The 16954-nt window shown below is 38.6% G+C and overlaps 1 protein-coding gene across 3 annotated transcripts in view; it reads left to right on the top strand.

Moving 5' to 3' along the window:
• The window catches only part of LOC124156625 (GAS2-like protein 1), a 329284-nt gene that overhangs the window by 266032 nt on the left and 46298 nt on the right, over positions 1 to 16954 (top strand). The gene's annotated exons all lie outside the window — the stretch shown is intronic.

Raw genomic sequence — 16954 nt, 5'->3', positions numbered from 1 at the left:
ACATCTACATCTACAAAATACCCTGCAAGCCACCTCTATGGTGTTTAGCGGGGGGTGATCAATCACCAGCATGCAGCATGCAACTGGACTCCAAAATGCACACTAGGCCAGCCCTTATTTTTCAGAATTGAGAAAAGTTATGTTTTCCTAGTCTCAAAATGATCCAAATGAGGTTCATATTCACGTGTTAAAATTTGGTTACTTTAAAATAACGGCAACCTGTGCCCCAAGGGCCCTAAGTACTGAGGACCCTCAATTGAGATTTTTGGGGCCGAAAAGGTCCTATTTCTATGTTAAACGTAAAAGTAAATCCCTTTAGGACCGATGTTTTGTTTGTTTTGACCTATCTCTAATCGTTTACGAGATATTGTCCGTCGTAATGCAATCCACCCCCAAGGGCGCTACCCCGCACCGCGGCGCCGCTGAGGTACGGCCCGCACCACTAACTAGAGACTTCCCCTCCACCCCCTCCCCTTCCTCGGCAAAGACTTTGCTCCTGATGGCAAGATGTAGTCTTTGAAGAAATGTGCTTACGTTAAAAAGAATTTAATTGCCATGACAATGCTTCCAATCAAAGTGATCAATTTACTCGTATTTTCACTTGTCCATGAATTTCAGTACATATTAACCAAAACAAAATACATTTTCGTATTTCTAATCTTTCATATTTGGCATTTAAAGTGTATTTGCGCACGTTAGGGGCTGTGCTACGATGAAAATTTATATTTATTGTTAGTAATTCATTTTGAAAGCTCTCTTTCTTCTACGTGACTGACTTAAAATCTTGAATTAGTTTCACCCCTCTTTCTGCACAATCATCTACCGCTTGAAGGCCCCGAATAATTTGCAAATCGTTCTTGTAATCAGGATGTTCATACCATTCTTGCGTGGGCACATCAAAGAATGCAGTTCATATTTCCAATGCATTAAATAGCTTTCTCGAATTAGTAGTGACAACATTTGATATAGATACCGTTTTCAGGTCTTTACGTTTATAGAATGCCATCTTTGGTGGATCATATTTTTCCTCTCGTGTCCTCATATGGCGTATCACATTTTCCTTTTCACACCCAGAAAAGGATCCGTCAAAGAATGACAGGCCTATGAAATCCTCATTCAGGTACCACAAGTGGTTTGAAAACCTCTTTTGTACTCCTTTCGCTATGTCCCAGGTTAACACTTTCGTAATTTTAGGATCTGAAAGTCACTGTTGGGAGCAGATGCAGCACAAGGAGCGGGGAATCACAACTTTTTCTTTTTTCTTGAGCATATTGAAATCTATTCCACCAATAACTGCATTTCGTGCTCCTATTTGACTGCATAAGAATTTTACTTCTTCATCCCACGCACATTTATCTGAGAGATTAACTGCGAGCGTCAAAAATTCAATGGCACCGCCCCTTGCAATATCAAACAAATCATCAAGTTTTGTTACGAAATATTCTCTTCTCTAAATCTTCACGGTAGTTCCCACTCTCTCTTTATGTCGTCGCACCTTCATCCATTCATTGTGTAATGTTTCTAACATTTCAGTCACCTTATTTTCTGTAATAACAGGAATTCTTATTTTGTTCCATGGATGAAACGCATTTCTTACTGTTTTTCTCGCACTAAGTCTGATACATTTCAAACCCATTAGATTATACAGAAACACACAGCACTTCTGTCACTGTTAGCAACTTTGAGCCAAGTATTTCTTCACTTTCTTTTCCAACCACTTCAATGTGTGAATTTAGTCTTGATTTCATACTTTTTCTTGTTGGCCTATTCTTAAAATGAACGCCACGTGTGTTCATGATAAACTAGTTTTTTCGCCACTTTTCTCCTTAAATCCTAAAAAAATTAGCACATTCTATCCTTTGCGCACTATACATAAGAACTAACTATCTCTCCGCATTGATCTACAAATGTGAACTGACTGCCTCGTTTCTTCTTCATAGAATATTTCTATCAAATCTTATGGCCCTGGAAGCGATGTTCATTTCCTTCATTCCTTTATAATTCACGAACACAATTGTATCAAATACTTATAAAATTTTGTACATACAGAGCAGTTTTGAACAAAGCATGCGGTAATTGTGCGCGGTCGTATGGTGGCAACAAACTAAGGTTTAAGGGGTCGGTGCACAGTACATAGGACGGCGTTGAAGGGTTAAGATTGACATTGTATGCTTTAAAAACATTAATCATGACACAAGAGGAACTTTTCAATTCTGTACCACTAGCATGCAAATATTGCCAGCAGGAGCAAAGTCTGTGCCGAGGGAGGGGAGGGGGTGGAGGGGAAGTCTCTAGTAAGTGGTGCGGGCCGTACCTCAGCGGCGCCGCGGTGCGGGGTAGCGCCCTTGGGGGTGGATTGCATTACGACGGACAATATCTCGTAAACGATTAGAGATAGGTCAAAACAAACAAAAAATCGTTCCTAAAGGCCTTTACTTTTACGTTTTACATAGAAATAGCACCTTTTCGGCCCCAAAAATCTCAATTGAGGGTCCTCAGTACTTAAGGCCCTTGGGGCACGGGTTGCCGTTATTTTAAAGTTACCAAATTTTAACACGTGAATATGAACCTCATTTGGATCATTTTGAGACTAGGAAAAAATAACTTTTCTCAATTCTGAAAAATAAGGGCCGGCCTAATGCACACCACACAATATTACGTATACTAGCAACAAATACATGCATATTTATGAAAAAAAAATTTCCCAATGGTTAGTAATTCCTAGAGAAAATACATGCTAGGTTAGGACTAAGGAAAAAAACATCCAATGGGTCATCCTAGCAAGGGCCGCGATTAATTCTATTAATTTAGACACCGTTTCTATCCTTGGTAGTGCCATGGGAAGAATGACACTTTAAATCTCTCAGTTGAAGTCTATTTCTTTTATTCACTTCTCGTGATCATGTCTACCATAGGACGACGATAAACGAGGGATATGTTTCACGTTTTCTCAGAAAACATTTTCCCCGAATTAACTTAGTAAATTTAACCTACACTTGGGCCTACGCTCCTGTAAAGATTCCCATCCTGACTCCCGTAACATACTGGCAAATCGTACACTTTTTATCGTAACAACTCATAACGATTATTGCCGCCCTGCGCTGTACTCAATTGATTTCAGCTATCAGTCCTACATCTACATCTACATAATACCCTGCGAGCCACCTCTAGGGTGTTTGGCAGGGGGTGATAAATCACCAGCATGCAGCATGCATTTGGACTCCCACATGCACACCACACCGTCCAAAAAACGTCCCGTATACTAACAAACTATATTACTATATGCTGTTAGAAATAATAATTGAATTAAGAAACATGCATTAATTTTTACATATGTTAGTAGGCTAAACTACAAGTCATGCAATCTATTTACGAGTTCTATTGCTGCCGTTATAATCTCTTATTGATCGTGGAAAAAATTACATTCGGAATCTGTCTATTCTACAATCTATCTCTCTTATTTTATTTATATGATCTGATCTGCCGTAGTATGTTGGCGTCCGTGAGATATGATTAACTTCGTCAGATAAGACACTGCTCTTGAATTTATCTAAAAGGCTTAGTCTATTTTTCAATCTACGGTCCGACAGAGATTCCCATCCGAGTTTATCTAAGAGGTCAGTTACACTAACAAGACTATCGTAACGACCTTTCACACACCTGGCAGCTCTTCTTTGCACGCGTTCTAACTCTGTTATTAAGCCTTTTTCATGAGGGTCCCAAACACTGGCAGCGTATTCCAAATGTGGTCTAACGAGGGAAAAGTAGCTAATTTCTCTCACTTTGTCGTCGCACTTTCCTAATATTCTTTTAACAAAACCCATTTTACGATTAGCTTGACCGGTTATTTCTCGAATATGTTTATTCCACGATAGATCATTATTGAGTCTAACCCCTAGATATTTCACAGATTCAACTGCCTTTAACTGCGTGCCCCGAATGACATAGTTACGCTGTAGGGAGTTATTCTTCTTCCAGAAATTCATTACGACGCATTTTTCCAAATTTAATTCTAACTGCCAAGCATCGCACCAAGCTTGGATAGCAGCAAGGTCATTCGTTAGTCCATCTATATCTTTGCTGGAACGGATTTCTCTGTAAACTACAGCGTCGTCTGCAAATAATCGTAACTTACTCTGCACTACTTCGCCAATGTCGTTTATATAAAGAAGGAATAGGATTGGGCGAATGACACTACCCTGAGGAACGCCAGAAGTCACTCTAACCTCATTGGAGACTGCACCGTCTAATACTACTCTTTGGACGCGGTCGCTCAAAAATTCTCTTATCCAGGAAATGACATCTTCGTCTAGACCGTAAGATTTCAGTTTTATTATTAACTTTCCGTGGGGTACTTTATCAAATGCCTTTTTGAAATCAAGAAAAATGGCGCCTACTGGAATGTTGTCTTCCCCGGATACTAAAATATCGTGGGCGAAAAGCGCTAACTGAGTTTCGCACGATCTGCTTTTCCTGAATCCATGTTGAGTTCCCATTAATAAGTTTTGCGCGTTTAGGTGTTTCATTACCGAGCTGACTACGATGTGTTCAAGGACCTTGCATTGGATGGACGTTAAAGATATCGGCCTGTAATTAGATGGCTGTTCCTTGTCTCCGCTTTTAAATATTGGTGTTACATTAGCGATTTTCCAGTCATTAGGTACTTCGTGTTGCTTGATGGATTTACTGAATATTAACTGCAAGTAATAGGCAATTTCTGAGGCTAGTTCTCTATATACGCGAGAAGGGATTTCGTCTGGACCAGGTGATTTATTTGGACTGAGCGATTTCAATATATTTTCTATTCCGAGCGTACTAATGTCAATAGCTGGCATCTTATGTATACAGGGATTGTCATCGGTCTCGGGTGAGTTCTCGGAAGGCACGGTGAACACGCTCTTGATGTAGGAATTTAATAAATTGGCTTTATCGTAATTGCTTGTCAACAAATCTCCATTGTCGTTTCTCAGCGAACATACGGTAGATCGTTTACCTTGAACTTCCCTAACATATGACCAAAATGCTTTTGGGTTATCCTGTAACTGCTCTACTAGTGTGTTTCTTTTGAAATTCGTGAATGCATTCCTGAACGCTTCCTTCGTGGCGGCTTTAGTCATCCTATATTTTTTAATTATTAGCTCGCGTTCATTAGCGGATAAATCCGAGCTGACTTTTTTCATTTTAGCATGACACGCTCTCTGTCGCCTCAATGATTTTCTCACTTCCGCGTCGTACCATCTCGGTTCGCTGCCTTCTTTTACTATTTTACTGGGGATGTAGCTATTTATTCCCGAAGTTACGAGTGAAAGAAAGGCTTTCCAAGTATTCTCTATATTTAACCTTAATACTGATTCTTGAAACTCGGGGAAACATATGGCAGGTTGAAAAATTGAGGGAGGTTCAGCATCAACTGGCTTTTGAAGAGGATGTAGAAAATAAAATAGGGGAGGATACGACCAACAAACCAATGGAAGTGAGTTGGAAAACCATTAGAAGTGGTCTGCAGGCAGCAGCTGAGGAAGTTCTTGGTAAAAGAAGAGTCGTCATGAAAAAACCTTGGATCACGCAGGAAGTATTAGATCTCATTGAAGAAAGAATAAAATACAAGGCTGCGAAAACAGAGGACGGACGGAATCGTTACTGGAGAATAAGGAACGAAATATGTAAAGCGCGGAAGGCTAGAGAAACGTGGATGAAAAGTATTTGTGAAGACGTACAAAACAATCTTAAACATGGAAAAGTAGAGGCCGCCTATAGGATAGTGAGGAACCACTTTAAGGAAAGAGGCGTAAGGTGTAATATCCTTAGGGACAAAAACGGAGAACTTTAAAAACGAAAAAAATTGAAAACGAAGAAAAAGGGAAGAGATGGAAGGAATATCTGGAAGATTTGTTCAAAGGAAGCAGCCTCAGAACGAATGATATTGAAAACGAGAGGGAAGTGGATGCCAATGACATGTGAGCCCCTATTTTAAGATCGGAATTTGATGCGGCTGTAAGAGACCTCAAGATAAATAAAGTGTCTGGAATTGATGACATTCCTGCAGAACTAATTAAAAATTCAGGAGATAAGACGTTGAACCAGCTATACAAAATCATTAGTGAAATGTATTCGACAGATGAGATACCAAAGGACTTCGAGAGGAACATTATAATACCTATTCCTACGAAGAAAAGAGCGGAGAAGTGCGAATATTTTAGGACCATAAGCCTAACTACACATGCGTCGAAGATACTGACAAGGATCATCTATAGAAGAATAGAACAAAGAGCAGAAGAGTTCTTGGATTAGGACCAATTTGGATTCAGAAAAAACAATGCTGCCTGTTGTTGTCCGACCTACCCTTGAACAGGCATGAGTGTACATTCCCCCTGTCCTTATTTTTCCGAGAAAGCGTTTGAAAATAAGTTTGCAGTTGAAGCATATTCGGGAACTCTTTCGCTAACGACAGATTTGGTATTCATTAATTAAGGCATTCATGATGATTGGCTGAAACATTTTAAGGGAGACCCAAAACTTGCTGCTGCGGCTTAACAAACGAAGACGAAGTCACCAACTATCCATTTGAATTTTTAAAGTCCTTAGATTTACGTGGCTTACCACGGCACAATTTACAGCTAAATGTAGGCTCTGTGTTCATGATCTTTCGAAACCTAAACCAAACAAAACGATGCAACGGAACGCGTTTGGTGATTAAAAAAGCTATTAATGAATGTGATTCACTCGACTACACTCAAAGGAAAATTATCAGATGAGGAAATTCTCATTCCGAGGATTCCATGATTCCAAATTATGTGCCCTTTTGAGCTTAAACGAATTCAAATTCCAATCCGTGATGACAATTAACAAATCACAAGGTAAATCTTTCAGTGCTTGTGATTTTTAGTGCTCATGTGCTCATGAAAAGCCCATGATTTTATTTGTGGTATGTTCACGAGTTGGTAAATCATCCGCTGTATCTTACGCCTGATAAAAAAAACAAAAACCGTTGCATATCAGAAGGTGCTTGACTCAAAAGATTAAACCCGAATGTGTAGGGCACTCCGTGGTACGTTTACGCATGGAGCACGTTTATGAAGCGCACTTTTTCAAAAACCGAGTTACTATAACTGGGTCACCAAAAGTCATTACAATGCAGAGCATGTTAATGCTGCTCCCTAGGGGCTATTCCAAGGCTTTTCTTACACGATTTTGAGCATCAGTCAAGCGTCGGTGTAGGATTACGGAAGCTTGCTCCGAGAACGGACCAAGTTTACGCAACAGATTTGAACCTAAAAAAAATTGTTTTGCAGTTCAAAAAAAAAATAATAGCCAACAACTGAATGCACTAAATTTGGACTTTATTAACTACTTCATAAAACCGCAAGGTCTTAAATTTCTTAAGTTAAATAATCCAAATTAGAAAATTCATTGAAAAAAATTCGCGTTAATCTGCCTCGATCCACCCCATGTAGATTGAATAAATAAAATGCCTTTCTGACTATCAATTTTGATTCTTATCCCTGCAGTTTTTTTTATATTTTTCTTATTTTTTAAAACGCCGCAGCCGCTCTTGATTTATGAATGGTGTAATTAAACTGTTGATTGACTGTTTGGCGGAAGGAAGATCGCCGGGTGTGCTGGTTAAAATTAGCTATTATAAACAGTGATAATTAAAATGAAGTAGTTTACTATAAATTATTTTTGAGCTATTCGGACCGAACATTAGAGAATGTAGGGCACTGTTGAGGAGAAGGTGAGGGCTGAGGAAGGGGAGGGGATGTTGGAATAAGTCATAGAAGAGGGTAGAATGTTGGGTAAACGAGGGAGAGGAAGGAAGAGAATAGGATTCATAGATAGAATGAGAGGGAGTAGGCCTCATTGTGAACTAGTTGAGGGGACCAGCTTGCAATTTCATCATATCGTCCAGGAAGGAAGGAACTATGGTTATTGTGTCATCAAAAGAAAACAATGAGATTCAGACTTGTTTTATGCTGGATATTAACCTCACAATCCGGAGGAGGCAAAAATTGGACGCTAAACTCCTGGACAGGTAAATCTTTTTTCATCAAGCAGGTGTATGGCAAGGCGTGAGAACAAATATTTTAAGTCTTACCCCCATCTTCTATATGTGAAAGCAGCAACTTCACTTTTTGTCGACAGAAACCCACGGGAAGTCTGTGTAGTATCAATACTAAGTAAATATATTTTCGTCATTTCTAGTTAAAGACATAAATTACCTTTCGCCCTCCCGTCCACGCAACATTGAACAGCTCCTCCTCCTTTCAATAACTGAGTTCATGGATTTCTACTTTACAATGATAACAGCAGGGATCCCATCCAAAAATTTACATGTTTTTTTGCGTGTTTGTTTATACTACTTGTGGTGAGCCAGTTTGCCTGGTGAAGTTTTGGACAACGCCTTAATAAATTCGCTAATATTTGCATAAATACAGTCGGAAAGCTTCTCTCTCTTGTCACCATAGGTCCTAATTCAGTACTTATGTACACGTTCTAATGTCATTTTACTAATAGTAACAAAGAGAAATAGTAAATTCTTGCTCTGAATAGATGTATTCTTGCTTTGTAGCATTGATTGACGAATAGATTTACCCCCCTCTCTGTGTATATGTGTCCTCTTTTGCGTGCTGACTTTGTCACGAGAGCATTGTTTAAGTGTACTCCACATTTCGTACGCTCTCAACCAACTCCGCTAAAAGCTGTTCATCCGAAAGTAAATGACAGCATGATGCTACTCTCTCCTCCTCGACACAAGTGTATTCAATTACGGGTTACGCATTCAACCCACAGTCCCCATTCATAAATCCATCACCGTGGTTACCAGTCAAATGCATTGTTATGTCTCCAGAATCGTTATTGGCGTAAGCTAAAATAGAGTAAATCAATCAATAATAATGTCAATGTCTAGGATTAATTAATCATAGTTGATATTCGAATAATAAAATAGGAAACTTCTTTTTTTTTAACTCCCTATTGAAAAAATTACACTTTTATTTTATGAGTAAAATCGAAGATAATTATTATGGTGATTGAGGGTACCTGTAAATCGATTACTATACTTTCCTGATATGTTGACGTGCCTGGCATTTTAAGCCCCCAAAGAAAGAACGCTCGACATTATTTCTGGAGAATGCTTATGAGTAAATTTTAAGATAATACGTACTGCCTGCTGCACAGTAAAGAAGGACGCACTTTTACTTAAAATGAGTTCGAGCCACTCTCATGGAATTAGCTCTCTGAGACGATCAATTCAAGTATCAGGGTGATACAGTTGATGTTACTTAATTGGTGAGTTCCGTTAAATGAATGTTTTAAATTCGTGGATACAAAAATGTCGTCGGATATTCCTAGCAATGTATGTCTTGTTTAATTTGCTACCACATTCCTAAGCATCCATTTCTGTGGCATCCGAACAGAATCCGATCAGTCACTTTTTGCTGCGAATAATTCTTGGATTCAGGAATTTTCTAACGATTGTCCGGATATAATCCTTATTCTGACATACCCAGCTATCATTTCCATATTATAACGCTGGGTGGTATTAACTTCTGTGTATCCACGTTTCTTGCTTCCGAGAAAAACGATTTTTCCATCGTAGGCAATTCATGCATCCTACACGAGCATGCAAACGCGTCGTCTTCTTATTCATCCGTCCGTTACAATATTACAACTTTTACGCACAAAATAGTCATTTGCTCAGCCGTGGGTCTCGTCACTAGATTGTTCTTCCCATTCCCAATTCCTTCTATCGCAGCCCGAGCAATGAACAATCCAAAATTAACCTTCGAACCTAATCGTCTTTTATTCAATAAAGGGCCATTTAAATAAAGGATACCTAAAAGCGAATGTTTCAAATCATTATCTTTGTAACAATATTCACGAATTTTGATTCCTCTTTTTCACGAAAATGAGTTGGATCATGTTTTTCTGTATGTATTCTAGGTTTTGATATGCCATTTACCATTTCCATCTATTTAATGAGAATTTCAGTTCATAAAGATTAAATATTTTTTTTGTATGAAGAATTTCACAGCTTCTTTTATCGATGTTGGTGGTTCCTTTCGGGAAATGCAGCGTAGGTAACGTTTTCTTGCTCGACCTTTCACTCCTCCTGCTGGGAGCGTTTTCAAAAGAATTCTCTCTTGAAAACGCTCCCAGTGGGAGGAGTGAAACGAACGTCGAGTGAGAAAATGTTACCTGCGCACCATTTCCCGAAAGCAACCACCAACATAGATATTAAAGACTTTCCTGATTTTAACGATGTTTTTCTTCCATTATCACGCAAATTTGCATGGCTAATCTGGAATGCAAATAAAAATTCTTTATTATGCCTAATGGGTAAAGCCCAATTTCCTAAAAAAAATATTTCATGATCATTATTTATGTACTCATGCTGGGAGATTAGATGTGGTAGATATATTTTATTTCTGTTCTTTCTGCATTTAATCTCCAAATCACCCTTCCTACTGACCTCCATGGCCATTGAGGTGGTCGTCGACACAAAGTGCCATCAATTCTCCATCAAAAAGTGGTTTCCTGCAATAAGTCCAAGGATCTGAATCAAGGTCATATTTGCTGCAAGGTCATCCTGCGACTGGCATTTTAATATTCATCGTCAAATTTTCGCGGATCAAGCAGTTTGCGATGTCGTAGGGAGACCTTTTTGAAAGTTCCTCTTATGTTATCTAGAGTGGGCTGCTGCATTTGATTCGTTCGATATATCCATAACTGATATCGGAATATGGAGCTGAAAATCCGAAAGCCAGTAATGTCGTATCTCGTAATTTTCGTGTCTCTTTGTTTCACGACGACCACTTGTAACCACGTCTTTCGAGTTAGGTTAGTTTGGTCTAATCTTGCATGGATGTGTACTACGCGAGGAGCTTGGTTGGAGCTACACTTCGTGCACGCATAGTTTTTTGTTATTACGTGTCTCCCTTTTACGACCGTGAGGTGCGCATGTGATCTTGCTGCATGCCTACTGGTGGTGACTGGTCCCCCCTGCCAAACACCCTACTGGTGGCTCGCGGAGTAGACGTGAAGTGGCCATATGAGTAGGAGTAGGCACTGTCATTGTCGTGGTAGTGGACGCTAAGATGTCCATATCGAAGAGCGGCTGGTTGCTGGGCACTTGGGGGTTCTCGTTGTTGCCAGTGGGCGTCTCGGGGCGCTGCGGAGAGATCGTTCGGCGGTGACTCACAGTCAGTCAGTGTCCGCCGGATGTGTTCCCCCTTACTCTCTTTTGGAGCCCCTACGCGACGCAGAAAAAATGAAGTATTCGGCGCGAATAGCAGAGACAGACAGACGCACACTCTAATTTAATTTCTTTCTTTGCTTCCACACGGCGCACTGTGGTGGCGAATTGACACAAGCTCGCCAAAATTAATAAGGCCGATAAAGATTATGGCCATAGTTTTTGTTCGACTTATTCATATTTTAAGTATATATTTTATTTGGTTGCAATAGCTGTAATGTTATTTAAGTTCTCTCCAAAATCCAACTGCTTACTCCCGCGATAATGAATACGTCCCACTTGTAGCGGCTGTGTACATTGTAGTTCAACTATGCATGACATTTTTGAAGGAAAGTTCTCGAAATAAGAAACATAGTTTTACCTTCAGCTATATGTGACATATTTTTGCAGTATGCGACATATATTAATAGTTGAATAGTTGGAGGATGGAAAATTATTTATGCAGGAGAAAGAGCAACGGGAGTACGAATTCATTGAGAACATGAAGTGGTTTTGTTACAAGTTCAATTAAAGTCAGCAATAAGCGACTCAGTGACCGTGTGATGGCATTGGTGATCCATCTCTAATTCTCTTTTTATCGATTTGGAACGCGAAAAAATTCCAAAATATTTGCCTGTATTACGTGTAGCTTGTGACTGATAAACTACCCTCAACATCCGATCATATGCGTGCTGCTAGAACGATGTTTTTTTTGGGTGCTTAGGGGTTTCTTGATCTTGAGCTGAAGAGGTCGCATGTTAAATTGGTCTGACTTCCTGGCATAATCCTTAAAAGTTTTACTATTGTCTTGAAATTATCTACATAATGCCCTGCGAGCCCCCTCTAGGGTGTTTGGCAGGGGGTGATCAATCGCCAGAATGCAAGAGGATTCCCATATGCACACCACATGGGCATGAAATGTTTTGCATGATAATAAATGAGTCATGCAAAGGCAAAATTTGCCAACTACTTATGAAGGTGATCTGCCTATAAAGCTGGAACATGTAAATCATACTCTTACAAATACCTGGAAGATTCAGAAGCATGAACTACGGAATATATAAGATAGTGCCTATGCAACACTATCCGTCTACTAAACTATTTATAAGTCCAATTTTTCCGTTATAGTCTCTTGTCATTGCAAAAAACGGCATTCTGAATCTCTATGTTTTGCAGTCTATACCTCTTATTTTATTTTTTTGATGTGATCCTGCGTAGAATTCGTAAGGTATGGCTAACTATTTTGGAAAATAATCAGCTCCTGAATTTACATCATAGTTTTAGTCTAGTTTTCTGTCTTCGGTTTGACAGATCCAATTAGAGTTCATCAGAAAGGTCAGTAATGCTATCTACGCCATCGTAACGACTTTTAACGTACCTGGCAGCTCTTCTCTGTACGCGTTCTAACTCTGTTTTTAAGCCTATTACATGAGGATCCCAAACACTGGCTGCATAATACAAAGACGAGGGAGAAGTAGCTAACTTCTCCCACTTCGTCATCGCACTTTCCTAGCATTCGTTTTACAGATCCCAAGTTATGATTAGCTTGACCTGTTATTTTCCAAATATGTTTATTTCACAAAAGATAATTATTGAGTGTTACTCCTACATATTTTACGGATTATACAGACTCTAATTGGGTTCCCTGAATGAAATATGCAGCTTTGTTGTAGGGAGTTATTTTTTCTCCATAAGTTCATTACTATAAAATTTACATTTTAATACGCATTCTTTCAAATTTGATTCTAACTGTCATGCAACGCACCACGCTTGGATAGCAGCAAGGTCGTTCGTTAGTTCATCCCTATATTTACTGCAACGGATTTTCCTTTACACTACAGCGTCGTCTGCAAATAGTCGTAGCTTACTGTGTACTATATCACCAATGTCGTTTATATAAAGAAGGAAGAGGAGTGTGCCTATGGCACTACCCTGAGGGACGCCAGAAGTGACTCTAGTATTAGATGGCGCAGACTCCAACAAGGCTACTCTTTGCACGCGATGCCTCATAAGTTCTTTGATACAGGAAACGGTATTATCATCTAGGCCTTAAGTTTTCAGTTTTAATAATAACTTTCTGCGGGGCACTTTATCAAACACTTTTTTTGAATTTAAGGAAAATCGCATCTACTGGAATGTTGTCCTCTCTAAAGACTAAATTACCGTGGGCGAAAAGCGCTACCTGGATTTCGCATGGGCCACTAACAACCATTGTGATTTCCTTTCAGAATTTCATCTTTCCCTGAAAGATTCTGCATCTCTAAGCCTACGAGCCCTCGGTAGGAAAATTATGTCAAATGCCTTTCAGCTCCAGAAAAAGCTGAATGAATTTCCAATTTGGCTATATTGCAGTCCTGATTTTTAAAGAGTAAAGTGTAAAAATATTACTTCCTATTTGAGTTTTTTTATGCGTCGAAAAGAGAGGATATTTTAAACTATTTTTTATTGTGAACATATAAAGAGTTCACTGCTCCTACCTATTCGATACCAAATGAATCACTCGCCATTTTTCTTTTCTTATTGCTTATTGCATCCATTTCAATGAGTGATAATGCATTATACCATGCAGAAAAGCAAATTAACGTACTTTTATGTCAAGGAAACTCGTAAAACGTTGTCGGAATGAAAATAATGGGATTTGGTATTATATTTAACAGTATTATACGTACCATTTTGGTAGCATCAACCTCGTAAGCCTTTTTAATTGTTCGTTTAAAATGATCGCGTCTCTTTTTGGTATTGGTCGCTATGTTTATTGAATTCGTTATCTCCACCTAAGGACTGCTCAAATTAAAGTCATCCGTCTCCCTCAAGTCACCATGTGCTTACAAACGGCATTCTACTCCCGACATCCTTATTTCGTACTATTTTTTGACCTTACCATTCTCGGGAAGAAAATTTGCCGGCGATGCCTTTATCTGCCTCCGAAGTGTTGAGGAGAAGCCTTCGATATCCTTTATAAGGCTTCTTTCAACGAAGGAGTGATTTAGAGTCGCTTCGATGTCAATGTGCTAGCATCTACCGGTCCATTTCAAGCCGCCTAAAATTCTGTATTTGCGAGATTTAAACATCTTTTAAATAGTTCTCTCCTGTTTTTCATTTTACTTTTTGTCCGGTTGATTCATCTGTTCGGCTGAGCGTAATTTCTACCTCTATGCAGATGAGGGTGAAAATTTGTTAAATATTGTATCTTAGAGATCTAATCTGTTTATTAGTTACTGTGTATAGTTGAAGAAAAATAATATTGTCCTGTGCGATGTGTGAAGCTATTAGTAAAAATAATTAAAGAATTAGTGGAAGTTTCAACAGGTCATGGACCCAGACACCTATATCCGCCGAACGCTTAGATTCTGATGAAAACGTAAAAAATAGAAGAAAGAAAAAAGGATATTGGCGCTCAAAAACTGAAAGAAGATTTTTAAAATAAGGCACTCGGCAACAATGACAGAAGATCTATCAAACATTGAAATACTAAAAGGAGTTGAAACTTTCGAATTGTGGAAGTTCCAAATACGAATATTCTTCCGAGCAAGTGGCCTACTGGACGTGGTTGACGGAATTCAACGTCTGGCTGATGTGAAAGATGAAAAATACATACGTCACTGGAAGATGTTGGACGCCAAGTCACAGAAGTATATAATAACGACTATTGATAAAAAGATAATGGTGCATATTATGTCTTGTGTTACTGCCCATGATATGTTTAAAACCCTGACGAATATATACGGACGTGATACAGAGCAACAGAAGTGTAATTTACTGCAACAGTTCTACAATTTCCGTTTCGAGAAGAGTGCCGACATAATGACGAATATTTCCAACATCCAATCAATAGTTCATAAACTTAAAATGCTGCAGCAAAATATTGATGAAACCATGTTAATAACGAAGATACTTAGTGTGCTGCCCGCTGATTATCAAAACTTCAGCACCGCGTGGGAGTCTACCGCGAAAGACGAAAGAACAATTGAAAACTTCATAGCGAGATTGGCGGCAGAGGAACAAAAAATTAAAAGCTCTAAGGACTCTATTTTCCTGTCTCAGAAGGGGTATACAGATTATATATTAGATAAATTCGAGATGAAAAATACCAAAGGAGCTGATACACCACTTCAAATTGGGAAAGGAGTTGACGAGCAGGAAGAAAGGGATAAAAGTGTTCTCAAGTTTCCTTACAGAGAAGTGGTTGGTAGTCTTTTATATTTGACAAATAAAACAAGACCTGACATGGCTTTTGCAGTCAACTATGAAAGCAGAAGTCTAGAAAATCCAACAAAAACAGACATTGAAAATGTAAAAAGAACATTGAAGTATTTAAAGAATACAGAGAACCTGGGTATTCGGTACAAAAGAAGATCAAACTTGACTCTGACTGCTTATACTGACTCTGACTATGCAGGTGACTTAAAGACTAGGAAGAGCACAAGTGGATACGTCCTGATGTTCTGTGGAGGTCCAGTAGCCTGGTGGTCACGTAAACAACCAACTCTTTCCACTACAGAGGCAGAATATATTGCAGCAGCTGAATGTGTGAAGGAAGTCATTTATGCAAAAACTTTTATTGAAGAATTGGTTGGTAGAGAATTGAGTGTAAGTTTACATCTGGATCAAAGCACTATTCGACTAATTGAGACTGGACAGCTCAATAAACGAAGCAAGCACATTGATGTAAGATATCATTTCATTTCTGTAGTGACTTTAAATTACTGTCCAACAGAATATCAGTGAGCCGATATATTTACAAAGCCCCTCAATAGTATCAAGTTTCATGCACATAAAAACGTATTACTGTCAAGTAATTGAAGGAATTTTAATTTTCGCTTAAACCTAAATATGTGATCAATTTTTGTTGTATTATGGTTATAATTATATGAATTAATTTTGTGATGTAATTTTCAAGAAACGTTTTATGGTGTTGAATGATGTAATTTGTTTTCTGTTGTTTCCAAAGAAAAAAAATGAAGGGAGAGTGTTAAATATTTTATCTAAGAGATCTAATCTGTTTATTAGTTACTGTGTTTAGTTGAAGAAAAATAATATTGTCCTGTGCGATGTGTGAAGTTATTAGTAAAAATAATTAAAGAATTAGTGGAAGTTTCAACAAAATTTATCAGCTTTGGATGTGGATATGGCAATGGATTCCTACCTTCCATTCAACCGGAATCCTACAACGAAGTGATCCCACTGAAGATTCCCCTACATAGACAGCATTGTAGGCACTGTTCGTAGTGCATTCGCCAGGCATACCTGGTTTGAATTGCGGCTCAGGTGAATTATTTCCCATGCTAACCAATGTGAACCTAATTCCTTATTTTACGCACGACGTTCAGCATGTATTTATTGATATTATTCTATCTTTTAGTCCACGTATATTACTTCTATGAATAATGTCAGTAATTCAGCTAAGGAATTTCGCTGTATTGAGCCGTAGGTACAGTGTGTTTCGTAACGTGGCAAGAAAAAGGGTTGGTTTAAATGTTAGTCTTGAGGAAATTCGCCATAGCGAGCAAAGAACTCTCTGAATTTTCTCCAAAATGTCAAGATAAACATTTCCTCCTCCCCAGATGTGTTTTCATTTTCATGTGCTGGAGCATTTTCACTTACAATTAGATATTATTTTTGAACGCCACAGGGTGTTACATTGTTATTTTTAGGTATAAATATTGTGACATGTAGGTATTTACATAAATCACATTTTCATGTGTTAACATTTTATGTATG

This window comes from Ischnura elegans, chromosome 3 (genome assembly GCF_921293095.1).
Source record: "Ischnura elegans chromosome 3, ioIscEleg1.1, whole genome shotgun sequence".
NCBI classification, from domain to species: domain Eukaryota; kingdom Metazoa; phylum Arthropoda; class Insecta; order Odonata; family Coenagrionidae; genus Ischnura; species Ischnura elegans.
Note: the sequence above shows the minus strand (reverse complement) of the source record. Positions and strands in the feature narration are given on the sequence as shown.